Source organism: Anabrus simplex, chromosome 13 (genome assembly GCF_040414725.1).
Source record: "Anabrus simplex isolate iqAnaSimp1 chromosome 13, ASM4041472v1, whole genome shotgun sequence".
Classification (NCBI taxonomy): Eukaryota; Metazoa; Arthropoda; class Insecta; order Orthoptera; family Tettigoniidae; genus Anabrus; species Anabrus simplex.
In genome coordinates, this window is record NC_090277.1 from 34,187,016 (window position 1) to 34,200,649 (window position 13,634).

The following is a 13,634-nucleotide window of genomic DNA, read 5'->3' on the forward strand; positions in this document are numbered from 1 at the left end:
TTACGTTAATGATTTTTAGATCTAGAGAAGGCATTTGACAGAGAACTGCACGAAAATATATTAGGTATACCGGGGTACTATGGGATTATGAGTAGATAATTAAAATCAAACAAAGGCATTTATATAGACAATTGGGTTGCAGTGACAAGTTATGTCAAATGAGTTCTTGGTTGAATATACTTACAGGGGTAAGACAAGGCTGTAATCATTCATCTTTTTTCCCATAATTTACATGAAATTATCTGTACAAGATCAGGTTTCAACAAAACAATGTTTTTCAAAAAACCATATTAGTATTGAATGATGGGTTTATCTGACCGGTGAGACACTTCCTGTATGCAGCTTTGAATTGAGCGGCATTTTATTTCCTCTCACTCATGAGAAGAAGTAGTCCAGTTGAACCTGATTTAATCTGCATGTTAGGAGGTATTCTAGTATCTCTCCAGACAATGTTTCTGCTAGACCTCGCACACTTAACAATTCAAAAATACCATTCATTACATTTTTTCATAGAGTTACGTAGGGGTGAGCCATAAGTTAACCTAATATTTTTAAGGTAATCAGTTGAGATTTGGGCCTTGTTGGGTTATCCGTTTGCAATATCTAGGAACATTACAAACTGAATTGTACTGTCACAATCAGCAAATTCTCCAGGACACAGATCCATGCAAAATGTAAGGGCATTAGCTACAGAATTCCTGAAAGTTAATGCATGTAAGGTAACATTCATCTTCTGTCTCACCTACTCTAAATTCCTTCTCCTTAATCTATTATCAGTTTGCTGGCCTTTCCTTCTGGCAAATTTACAAGTTTTTTGAGGTATTTCACCTCTCTTGGTCTAGAGCAATATGTGGCAAGTTTTATAATGTGGGCAATTTTATTCTTTTTCTTTCCTAAACCCTTCTCTGTAAAACCTGGACTGCCATCAATAGAATTTGCCCAGTGACAAAGGTGGGTGTACTGGGGATTTTGATGCACAGTTGGGTTGGCCTAAAGCATGACAAGGTCTTGGATCACCTCTTTGAAATAGCTACCCCTAAAATGGAGAACTAGATCATTAACCTTGTAAGTGTACTGAGCATGAGTGACTGTATCGGATGGGATACTGTTTGTCTCGTTTCTTCCTGACAACCCATTGTTGAATTAATTTCTTGGTCTTTAAAGCAAATAAGGAACATAATCAAATAAATAATTACATTGACTCAACAGTAAAATGGGTTTAATTACAAACAGAAATTACAAAAACAAATCTCAGTTCTAATTCTATAATACTCTCTTAAAACAAAATATATCCTTTGTTTAGGTACACTGATTGTGAAGCTATGCTTAGTGCTGTCATTCTTGAAGGCAACAATCTGACTTTTCACTTCTTAAAACATATGAAGTCCAGTCATCATGCACAATGTCCCTGTCTACTGATCATATGTTCTCATGTCTCATCAAAGAGCGCTGATGTTAGGCATACAGCCCCTGTGGTTATTCTAGCTTTGTGTAGTTCAGATAACCTATAAGAATAATTGCTTGTATGGTTCATGAGGTTTAAGGCTTATGTTCTTGATGACTTCCTTTTCAAGTTTCATATGTGGTGACCTGCCCTAATCCATCTCTGATGAGGTACTGCATGCTCAACGCCTGTTGTCTTCTAGATTGGCCCAGAACAAGTCTTCCACTTGTATTTTGTGTGTCAGTGCCATCCTTGCGTCTGACGATGTGAAAGTGACTTTGATATGAGCAGTGTGCTAATACATCCATATTCTGTAGGAAAGGGTGTAAAATTTTCATTCCTTTCAGTGAATATGAGGGACAGGTATGAAACAGCACTGTCTGGCTAGGAGAGGAAAGCGATGGAAAACTACCTCACTTTTCATTTCTTTAGTTTGCCTCCTCAGTCACACCTAGCTCTCTCTGGCAGCTGATGAAGGTGTTGAGGATCCTCCCTAACTGCAGGCTGAGCACTTCACCTACAACAGGAGATATGGACGATAAATATTTTATTCTGATCTGTTTTTGCTGGTACAGTAGGTGAAAGATGACAGTGATAAATTTTGAAGTTCAGAATATTTTTAAATTGGTTTCTGTTTTGTCCTCTTAGAAAATTTATACAGAGTATGCTCTTGTCTGCATCTCTTTTGAGTGACCAGAATGCATCTGGTTTCCGGTAATTACTGGACAGACTTGATCAAGTGACAACATGTCGGCTGGACACGCGGTCATGACCACATGGCCTCAAACTTAATCTATAGCCATCCTGGCATTTCATTTTATTTTTTAAGGTGTAAATAGTGTTTGTGCATATTACATTTGAAGGGGTTGTGGAATATAGTCATAAGCTGCAATAACTTAGTTCTGATTAAATGACAAGTTAAAGTTCGGCTCAAATCTGTAAACCATCCACTACATTTGTAATAACTTTCCTCGTATAAATGAACACTTGTATCTGTTATAAAACATATGGGAGACAGTGAAACAATGCTTTGCCCTAGTATATGATTTAAGAGCATTTTTAATGAATGAGGTAAATAACCTTATTTCCTGGAAAGGAATTTAAGTACTTGAAGGCGAGTACATTGTTATTTATCAAGAAAAGCACAATATTAGAGACTGAATAAGGGTACACTTAATTATAATGACACAATATTTGAGAATGAACACACTTAATTTAAGAAAACACAATGTTTAAGAATGAATACAAAGACTTTCAGAAAAAACAATGTGTATCCCAAGGGATTGCCTTTGCTGGCAAGATGTAGTGTTTACAGTGCACTAAGTCTTCTGGTATGGGCTAGAATAAATTTGTTACTTTCATTGACCTGTCTCAGTCTTATCCTTGGCTTTGATAGTATGAAAGTGGCTGTGGTATGAGTGATGCTAGTAATGCCATTCCTTATGCAGCCAGTCCCTGCTATGAATGGTGTGAAAATGTCGCTCATAGGGTCAGTTGGTGCACGCATTTCAGTGGGCTTGGCAGACTGATATGCAGTAGCAACTTCTGGTCCAGTGAGGAAAGTAACGGGAAACTACCTCACTCCTCATTTCCCTAGTACGCCTCTTCAGTGACACCTAGGCAATCTATGACAGCTAATGGTGGACCTGTTGAGGATCCAACCAGCCTTCGGGCTGAATACCCAACATACATACATCCCAAGGGAATACTTCCACATCATTATCTTCAACATTATTTCCTGTAAGGGACAAGGAGTGGTGTTGATTGGCTACAGGAATGAATTTAATGAGAGACATGACATCAGTCAATTTCTTCTGGTTGAAAGGGAGTTGATTTCTGTTTTTTACTCTGAGCTGAAGTGGATCATGTTCCACAAGTCTTTCTTTGTTCTTGGTGTGAATGTTTGCATACTCGACTGGCCCTAATGTAGTATAACAGTTCTTAACACCTGGGTGAAAAGGGTGCTTGAATTTCAATTGAAATTGTGTAGCTTCACTGAAGCAAACTGAATCTCCAGTTGTGAATTTAGTGGGTATTGATAGCAATGACTGAGATCATCTAAAGTTTTGAAGTCATCTCTTTTCATTTTTGTCACAATGAAGTTTTTTGGATCTGTTTCTAGCAAATGGTTCAATGCGACCAAAATTGTGATCACAAGGGAGTCTAGTATGACCCACCACAGGATAGCAATGCTGCACAATTTCAAACCTCTTGGTTGACTCAAGAGATCTTTCCAAAGCAATTAGAACCCAATTCATTGCCTGTTGCAGTTGTCAGTTTTTATATGGAGTTCTTTAGCATGTGGTTTGGCTATTTCTAGATACTTTATCAAGCAGCTACCAACTTCATCAGAATCTCTTCGTCCTTTGTTTTCACTCCACAGAAACATGTAACCTTTATTTGTTCCACAGTCATGTCATCCATAGTTGTATGTCCACAGCTTGCGCTTATAAAATGCTGGTCCTGCTGTCAGCTTAGGGGTGGGCAGTGTTTGCTGCATGTCCGTTGCTATCACGTGGCATTCTTGGGGATTCTCTTTAGCTAAAGCTGTTAAAGGTGAAATCATATTTTTCCCACTCTCTGCCCTGAAATGTAAAGAAATGTCGTATGGCTTTTAGTGCCGGGATATCCCAGGATGGGTTTGGCTTGCCAGGTGCAGGTCTTTCTATTTGACGTCTGTAGGCGACCTGCGCGTCGTGATGAGGATGAAATGATGATGAAGACAACACATACACCCAGCCCCGTGCCATTGGAATTAACCAATTAAGGTTAAAATTCCCGACCCGGCCGGTAATCGAACCCAGGACCCTCTGAACCGAAGGCCAGTACGCTGACCATTCAGCCAATGAGTCAGACATTCTCTGCCCTTCTAAGGTGTAATTCATATTGAAGTTTCCTTTGTGCTTACTCGTCTCCAGGCAGCTCCAAATTGCTCATAGTAATTTGAAATTAGTCATGCTTTGGACATGTATCAGATTTTGGAATTTTGAATCCTGTATTATACTCGGTGACAAAAATTTCCCTAAATTTACATTCAGACACAGCAGGGAGCTGATATTCCTGGCAGTAAGTAGAATATTTATCGCGGAACAAAGACAAAATCGTTAAATCACAATCTAAGTAAACTTTATTGGGGTTCTGTTGTATACTGTTATGATTTCTGTATTTCGGTATAGCATCAATAAATTTCCGAACTCCTTGCACAGCTTTCTCTGAAAATATGAGCATGGTTCCTGCGCTTACCAGAAAGGAAACATAAAGTCCATGAGCAAATATGTATTTTAGTCACAAATAACAGTTATGTAGTGATATTCAGATCACTAGCATTAGGATTGTAGAGAGCAGAGATTACTCTTAGAAATAAGCCAAGTCGTAGAGTACTTCTACTAAAATTTAAAATCTATGAAAAATCTAGAACTTCAGCTTTCATAAGTGTACTAACAAAATTTACACCCCTAAAATTCAACTTCATTTTTCCAGGTTTCAATCCAGGCACCATCAATCTAATTGCCAACATATCATACAAAGTTTAGAAAATATTAGAGCAAAATTTAAGGAATTTAACACTACTAAAACTATTATAAAACGATCTGAACTAATATTGAACATTCTAATGTCTCCCGTCCTGCTTTGGGATAGGCAAGCACAACTTAATTTTCTCCACAAATTTCTCACTCATATAGCATGATTTTGTAATCCATGAACATTCAAAAATGCCTCCTTGCAGGTAGAAACTTGAACACCATGTATATTCACATGATAGGAGAAAGTCACTGCCCTGGATGAGGTTTTATTCTTTATCCTTTTTGGATAGCTGAAAATAGAAATAAAAGGTATTATTATTATCAGTTATTGTCATTATATGTGCCAACAATACATGAAAGTTAACATGCGCTTGTTTAAGTCAATGCCCATTTATGGAATAAACCATAAGATTTAGATATTCATTTATTCAAGAAATCTATGGTCCAATTTTTTTAGAAACAGGTTTTTCTGCCTAGAAAACATTATGTGTGTAATAAAAGAAAACAAACCTTCAAGTTTTTGCATGATGTTTATGTTTCCCACTAAATATGTGTTGTGGATATTGAAATTCCCCAAGTCCCAGAAGAGTGAAAAATATTCTCTTCCTCCCCAGCAAGTTTGGTGAAGCATTTATCAGAACAGCTGCAAGGAGGTCCCAATGAAGCTGCATCAATGGTTTTTTTTGTTCTAATGGACCCATAGTGACGACCAGCATTACGTCTTCGTTTGGCCTTCACCACTTTCCAGTGGTTACTATTATGTCTCCTTTTCCTTTATGTGTTTTGTTTTCATCGTGATTCCTCAGGCATTCTACTGACTCCAAGCTGTAAAATTAGGAGAAACATATTGTGAACGTGTTGGCGGGGCAAATAAGTACATGAGTACAGAACCTGGTAGCGTCCTATTTCTAGGTTTATTAACTAAGCACTACAATTGCACATTTACACACGCACAAACACGATTGCCGAGCTTACAAGTTACACAAGTACACTTACACGGTTCACGCTCTCTCACAGAGTCATCGATTATTTACACTCAATCAGCCACTCAGTCACACTCGTTAGCGCTGTCACGGTTCACAGCCTACATGTCAGTCTCGCAGGTTGGGGAAGTATCCGCTGTTCACTCAACCCGTCAAACCCCGTTCGCAGTCTGCACACGTCGGCACCCAGTGTTTCCTTCGTGCTGCTCCAGAACACCCCAGGTTCTTCTCCAGCAGCTGGCCTCAAGGAACACACACACACAACATCAGGGAAACAGGAACGAGTCCTCAGCTCCAACAGGCAGATACTCAATCGGGCTGACATCTCAACCCAGGCTGTCACTGACTGCGCTCTTCGCTAACTCACACCAGCGAACTCAACCTCACACTCACTCACTAACTAACTCTCACTCACTCCAGGCAGGTCATTCCTCTCTTATATATATGTATATAGGGCCGATGACCTTCGATGTTAGGCCCCTTAAAACAACAACAAGCAACCTCTCTTATATATCTGCGCTGGCCCTTCTAGAATAGTCCGGCTGCTCGATGGATCCAGGAATCTCGCGAGATGGAACACTCCAGATTAATCGTTGAGTCATTTCCATACTCCTCTGTTACGGGACTGTGGGCGGAAGCGAGTGGAGCTGGCCTAGCACTTAGGTGCTGCTCGTAATTGGCACGATTGCAGCGTATGGGGTGGGCCTATATGGTGCCGGGTCAGGCCCACTGCCAGTTGGCATGGCTGATGCTATAACCATTACAATATTCAGACAATTTCAGATGAACATCGTTATAAGCCACACCAATAGACATTTAACTGCTAATTTCTTTCTCATGATATCCTATGTAAAAATTATTGTTAATGTTAATAGATCTACTAAATAATTATTCTATGGTTATCAAATCTAACACTATTGTTCATGCATTTCCGTAAGATATGAGTTATTTCTAAAGTAAGTAGAATGAGTAAAATACAGCCACAAGCCACAAACTCGAGGTTATCCACGATAAAATATCTCTATACTCTTACCAAGTTGTCATTAGAGCTGGAACTGCTGCTTGATAGGTGCCAAGAATCATCACCATCTGTATTGAAAGGTTCTGACTCTTCACTTTCAACTTCATTATTCTGAAAAGTCCTCTAAACAGGAGAGAAATCTTCATTCACTCTTGATTTTGACGTCAATTTGGTGTAACTTATGACTGTGTTAGTTCTGAAATTGTCACTAGATGGCAAAGTAAAAAAAAAGCTTTCACCTGTCATATGCTGCCAGCTTTTATAAGTACAAGAAACTTCTCAGTGTAATATTAAAGAGGGAAGTTTAAAGAATACGATGACATGAACTTCTCAAAAACAACAAAATGGTGGCTTATGACAATATTCCACCAAGCCCTTCATTTTGATAATTATACCTGTCAAGTTTTATAATGTGAGCAGCATTAATCATGAATAATTTAAATAAAAGTTTTATTACGTGTAATATGGATGAATGACTTGGCTCTATGATCTGATCACTTGCATAACCAAACTACAGTCCACTACGCTGTTTAGTATTACAAAATGTGTGCTACAGTACCAGTATTCATTCATCATACTTTCCAGTATGTGTGTTCATTTTCCAGATGGTTCAGCATTATTTTAGAAGTTTTATGTTATATAATTGCTCCACACTTCAGAAATATCTCTGAGTGTTCGAACAGGACAGTTTTCCATTCCTGAAGTTCTTTTGGTTGTCATTTTTTTAAGGAACCTCAACATGGAAATTTTCTGGAAAATGATAATGAAGGTTTGCAACTGAAACAGACTCATTCACTGGGAAATAATGAATTGTTAATCCCACTCACATGTAACTAAATTTCCAGATGTGTATGAAGAATGTGCCTAATATCTTAACTCTTCATTCACAGGACAACTATGTACTTACATCAGATGAGATTCACTTGAAACAAGAAACCAAATCAGAGTTGGCTGAGCCAGGACAAACACAGGTGAACACATCTGAAGTAATCTAATATTTCGATGACTTTTTTCTGATTATGCATGTACCGGGCGGTACACCTCTACACCGTTTATTTAAAAGTTGCGCCAGTTGAAACTCCTCTTCTGGAGGAAGGTTGAACTTTATCTATTCTATTAATCTACTAATTCCTCAGAAGATGTCACTACCTGGAAATTTTTGAGTTTGTGAACTGTGTCATTTTTGATGTGTTTTTGTTTCGCTTGAAGTAAGAAGTGTGAACTTTCTCTTCTAGAGGACACTACTGAAGATCAACAATAGTGCGACCTAGTGCGGAGTCAAAGAACTATTTTGTTGGAGAAATTTTTATTTCAAGAGTTTGTTCTTTGTTAAATTTCTTTCTGTCATTGTTTAAGTTGGCTGTATACCCCTCTTTTTCCCCTTAGTTTGGATCTAGCCAATCCCGAATTTCTTTAATTAATTTTCCACCAATAATGTGTTTCTTTTTCCTCTATGTAGGGGTTTCTTTTCCCTAGCCAATAAAAATTTTGTGGGAGGGTGTTTTCTTTCCCCTAACGCCTAGAATCTTCCGCGAGAGGATATAAACTGCTGATTTTAGGGTCTCGGGGCCACTTCTGTTCCATCGTTCAGTGTATTAAGTACATAGCAGGAGGCGGGAAGCGCCTCTTTCTTCGGCGGCGTCTACAACAAGGTAATGGCCAAGTAATAACTTCTTTCTTTGCTTGCTCAGCAGTTTAATCTTCGGGGCGGGTTCTAGGCCTTCCACCATGTAACTTTCCTTTAAAATGTAAAGACTACTGGTACCTATCCTATCTTCTAAACTACATATTGGGATAGAGAGTGCTAACCCTCTCGAGTTCCCACTCATATTGTTTTGAGGTGAACTTATTTTCTTAATCCAATTCTTCCGTGATGTAATGTAAATTGTTATTTTCTTCAGTCACCTCTGTAGTATGGGATTAGCCCTTGTATTAACGGCCTAGTGCCAAGTAGGTCTTAAACAAAGTGTATCAGGAGTGCGGTTAGCCTCCTCTCAAATTGCTATTTTAGAGGTCATGTAATCAACTTTCTTTTTCATTCAATAGACCTCAGTAGGTTGGGTATTTTACCCCTGTGAATACGTCCTTAGAGGACAGCTTGAAGGTAGAGTTTGGTGTGGCCTTTGAGAGGCTTAAATTTTGAGAGCGGATCGCTCTTTTGAAAATGGAGTGTCATATGCCTCGTGGAGGCTTTTCTGTGTAATTCGGAGCCAGGGGCTCCTAGGGATGAATGGGGTTTTCTGCCCCTCTGTTAAAACTTGTGTTTGTGGTAAAACTGAGCTGATCGCTGAAGTCAGGGCGTGAAGCCCAAAACCTGTAAATATTGTAACTCCCCTTGTTTTGCTACATTGTACCTGCCATGTCTGTTATTGCTTTGTTTTTGAAAAGGAAATATAACCTGGTTAAATTTTAAATTAATTTTACATGCACTATAATTTCGTAGCTTGAAACCCATTCACGCCCGCACCTTCTTTTACGCATAACTACCGCTAAAACACGGTACCAAGTGGTAGCAGAGCGTGGTTGAATGGGTCTCAATTTAGCCCCTTTTGACGGCGAGACATTGTTTTGATTCGAACTCTAACAATTTTCTCAGTTGCTGGAATTTTTTGAGTTTTTCAAAATTGTTCTGTCATCATGCCCGGCCCTCGCGATGTTCTCCTCCTTAACTACTTGCGCAAAGAGGAGTTGATATACGAGTTAACTATCAGAAATGTGCAATCTGGAGGCACGGTTGCAATCGACACTAACAAGCTTAGAGAGTCCCTTGATTTGCCCATTTCCATCCCCAATTTGGGAGAGAAAGAAATTGACGACTCTCTTTCCACGATCACGGAGAATATTACTGGGCTAGCTTCCGTAGTTAGTTTTTTTGATGAAAATGATCCGTCTCCTAACCAAATTAAGCGTGTGCAAGGCAGGCTGTATCACTTTGCAAATAGAGTTAATGATCTGTTGTCTCTAAAGGTGAATGACGTTCAGAGGAAGGACGCTAATATGCTCCTTGAAACTATTTCTGAATTGTCTAATAAGGTCACTCAATTGCTAACCGGCGAAGTTCCTCCCAAAACTGATCAACCCGCCACGGTGAATGTAGGTAACGAGGAAGAGCCTCCTCAGGGAGAAGTCAATAGGATAACCGTTGCTGCTCAAACTATCTCTGCCCCATCGAACAACGAATCTGAACGCCGTGCGTCATTGGGTAACATCCGCTCTGAATTAACTTCTTTGCCATTGAAACCTTTAACGACTATGTCACCTGGGTTCAGTAGCTTGCCTCATCCATTGGCAATGTTGCTTAGAGGTATCTCTAAGTTTTCCGTCAACACCACCAGTGATGTAATTTCATTTTTAAGATTTCTAGTGGAATTTCAGGATCATGCTCTTGTTTTTTCTCTTTCGCCATGTCAAATTTTGCAAATTATCTATCCGTATGCTATTGGTATTCTCTCTGATAAAATCGTAAGAGCCATTGCCGAGCAATCATCTATTGAGGATTTCCATGCCCATTTGCTAGCTAACTTCATCCCGGCTAGGGCCAGGTCCTCCCTTATTCAGAAGTACTATTATCGTGTACAGCGTTTGGATGAAAACTTGGCTGATTTCATACAGGACATTAAGTTTTATACTAGGGTGTTTGCTCTTCACTTCCCTGAGGATCAAATTGTACAAGCTATTGTGGAAGGTATTTCACCATCCTATAGGTCATATTTGTGTTTCGCGGCGTGCCCGCAAACCTTCTCTGAACTGGAAGCATTAGCCGTCTCTGCGGAAGGAGTTAGGTATGCCGATTCCTTGCGCGTGGCAAAAGAACCCCCGCCTTCTTTTAGTAACACTCGGCCTCCACCTCGCCGATCAGTCACCCCTCGTAAATGTTATGCTTGCGGGTCGCCTGATCATCTGCGCAACAAGTGTCCACTGATCAAGCCAAGTGGGACTAGGAATGGAGCTGGTTCATCACAAGGCTGCTTTAAATGTGGGGCTTTCTCACATATCGCCAAGAATTGCCCAAACTCAAATAGCACCCCCTCCTGCTCAACTTCTGGTGCAAATTCCAGCTATGCCAATAATAAAAAGTGACTAGTGGCGTCGGCTGAGCCGACTAATCCATCTTCCCGAGACTTAGCCCCTAGTAAACAGGTTGTAAATGCAGAGAACGACCAGCCTTCAAATTCATCTTTTGAATGCCCTAAAGAGTGTCTTAGGATTGCGGCGGATACCCCCGCACCTGTTCCTTTTCTTAAGATTGAGTTAAATAACGAGCCTATAACAGCTCTCTTAGATTCAGGCAGTGTTTGTTCCATTATTTCGGCTGATTGGTATTCTAAATTGAAATCTGTTTGTAAACTCCCTGACTATGACTCATCTCCTGTTAAATATGTTTCGGCTAATTCATCTCCATTAGAAATTCTAGGTCCCTTACATGTCAAAATTCGGGTTTTTAAATTTACATGGAAGATCAAATTGTTTGTGGCCAAGCGTTTGTCTTGCCCCATCATATTGGGAGCGGACTTCATTTCTCACACTGGTCTTGTGCTCGATCTCCAGAGTAGGTCGTGCACATTCAAATTTGCGTCTAATTGTAAAATCCCTCTATTAAAGTGTAATTCTGCATCATGTTCATCTATTTCGCCTACCCAGGATGAGATGTTGTTAGACCTTAGACATCTACCTGAGGAGCAGGCTGATAGTATTCGCAAATTGTGTCAGTCGTTTCCCGAGGTGTTCTCTGATACTCTTGGTGTTACTGACCTTATTGAATACAAAATTGAGGTCACGGATTCGATTCCTGTTCGCTTTCCACCTTATAGGCTATCTCCACCTAAAATGAAGGCTCTAAAAGAAATCATCGATCAGATGTTGAAGGATGGTATTATTAGGCCCTCTAAGTCAGCGTATTCTTCGCCTATTTTTCTAGTCCCGAAACCCCAAGGAGGCTTCAGGCCTGTCATTGATTACAGGGCTCTCAATCGGAAGGTGGTGTTGCAATCTGTGCCCCTTCCCGACCTTCATTCTTGTTTTTCATGGTTTCGTAAGGCCAAGTTCTTCACGATCTTGGATTTGAATCAGGCCTACAACCAAATTCCTCTAGCCGAAGAGTCTAAACATCTTACAGCGTTTGCCACGGACTGGAATTTATACGAATACAACCGCGTGCCTTTCGGGCTCCCTACGGGAGCAGCTGTGCTCACTAGGCTACTAGATAGGGTCTTATCCGACATCAAATTTGAGTACTTATATCACTACTTGGATGATGTCGTCGTATTTTCCGAAACCTTTGAAGAACATCTAGATCATCTGCGAGAAGTTCTCAATCGCCTTCGTAAGGCTGGGTTAACTGTTAAGTTGTCCAAGGTTGCCTTTGCTAAGCCCTCTATGTCATTCCTAGGGCATATTGTGTCACCTGATGGTGTAGCAGTCGATCATTCTAGAACACAGGCCATCCGTGATTTTAAACCTCCCAAGGACATTAAAGGTATCGCCAGGTTCATTGGCATGGTGAATTTCTTCAGGAAGTTCATTCCTAATTTTGCTAATAGAGCGGCGCCCTTAAACCTTCTCCGTAGGAAAGGCATCAAATTCGAGTGGGGACCGTCTCAACAAGCCGCTTTTGAAGACCTTAAATTAGCTCTCTGTAATGCCCCTGTACTTGCTATGCCTGATTTCTCGAAGAAATTCATCGTCCAAACCGACGCGTCGTCGTCGGCGGTAGCTGCAGTCCTTCTTCAAGAGACTGAACTAGGGAGGCGCCCCATCGCCTATGCATCTAGGACTCTCTCGGCTCAAGAAGCAAAGTACTCCATATATGAGCTTGAAGGTTTGGCAGTTTTATTTGCCTTAGAAAAGTTCCGTCTCTATCTGGAACATGTCAAATTCGACTTGGAGACAGATAATCAAGCCTTAAGCTGGGTCTTAGGTAGGCCGCGTCGTACTGGTCGTATAGCCCGTTGGGCCATCCGTATTTCTGCCTTCCAATTCGATGTACGACATATCAGAGGTACTGAAAATGTTGTTGCTGATGGACTCAGCCGTATGTTTTCTAACGACGTCGAGACCCATGAACCTGTCGACAGTTCATCACCTTCCGAGTCCATACTATCTGAGGTTAATGCCATCCTAACAGGTGCTCCCATGCTCTTTAGGGATATCGAGAAATACCAACGTGAAGATCCGACGCTGGGTCCGATAATGGAAACCCTTTCTTCTGGGGAACATGTCGTCCCTTATGTTCTGAGGAATGGTGTTTTATGTTGCCCATCGAGGCATGATAAGATGATGAAGGTTGTCGTGCCAGCGGTTCTTGTGCCTATGATCTTCAAGTATTATCATGAGACCCCATTAGGAGGGCATCTTGGAATCTTTAAAACCCGTGAAAAAATTCGTGAAATGTTCATTTGGAAAGGTATGGACGGTGAAATCCGTGAACTTGTAAAAGCTTGTAAATCTTGTTTGCTTAGTAAACCCACCATGTCCACCAAGGTAGGCCTTTTGTCTTCGCATCAAGCGTCGCGCCCCATGGAACGCCTGTATATCGATTATGTAGGACCCTTCCCCCAGTCAAAGGGTAATGCTAACAAGTTCATCTTTGTGTGCGTAGATGGCTTTACTAGATTTTCTTGGTTATTTCCGACTAAACTGGCTACCGCTCAGTCTACCATTTC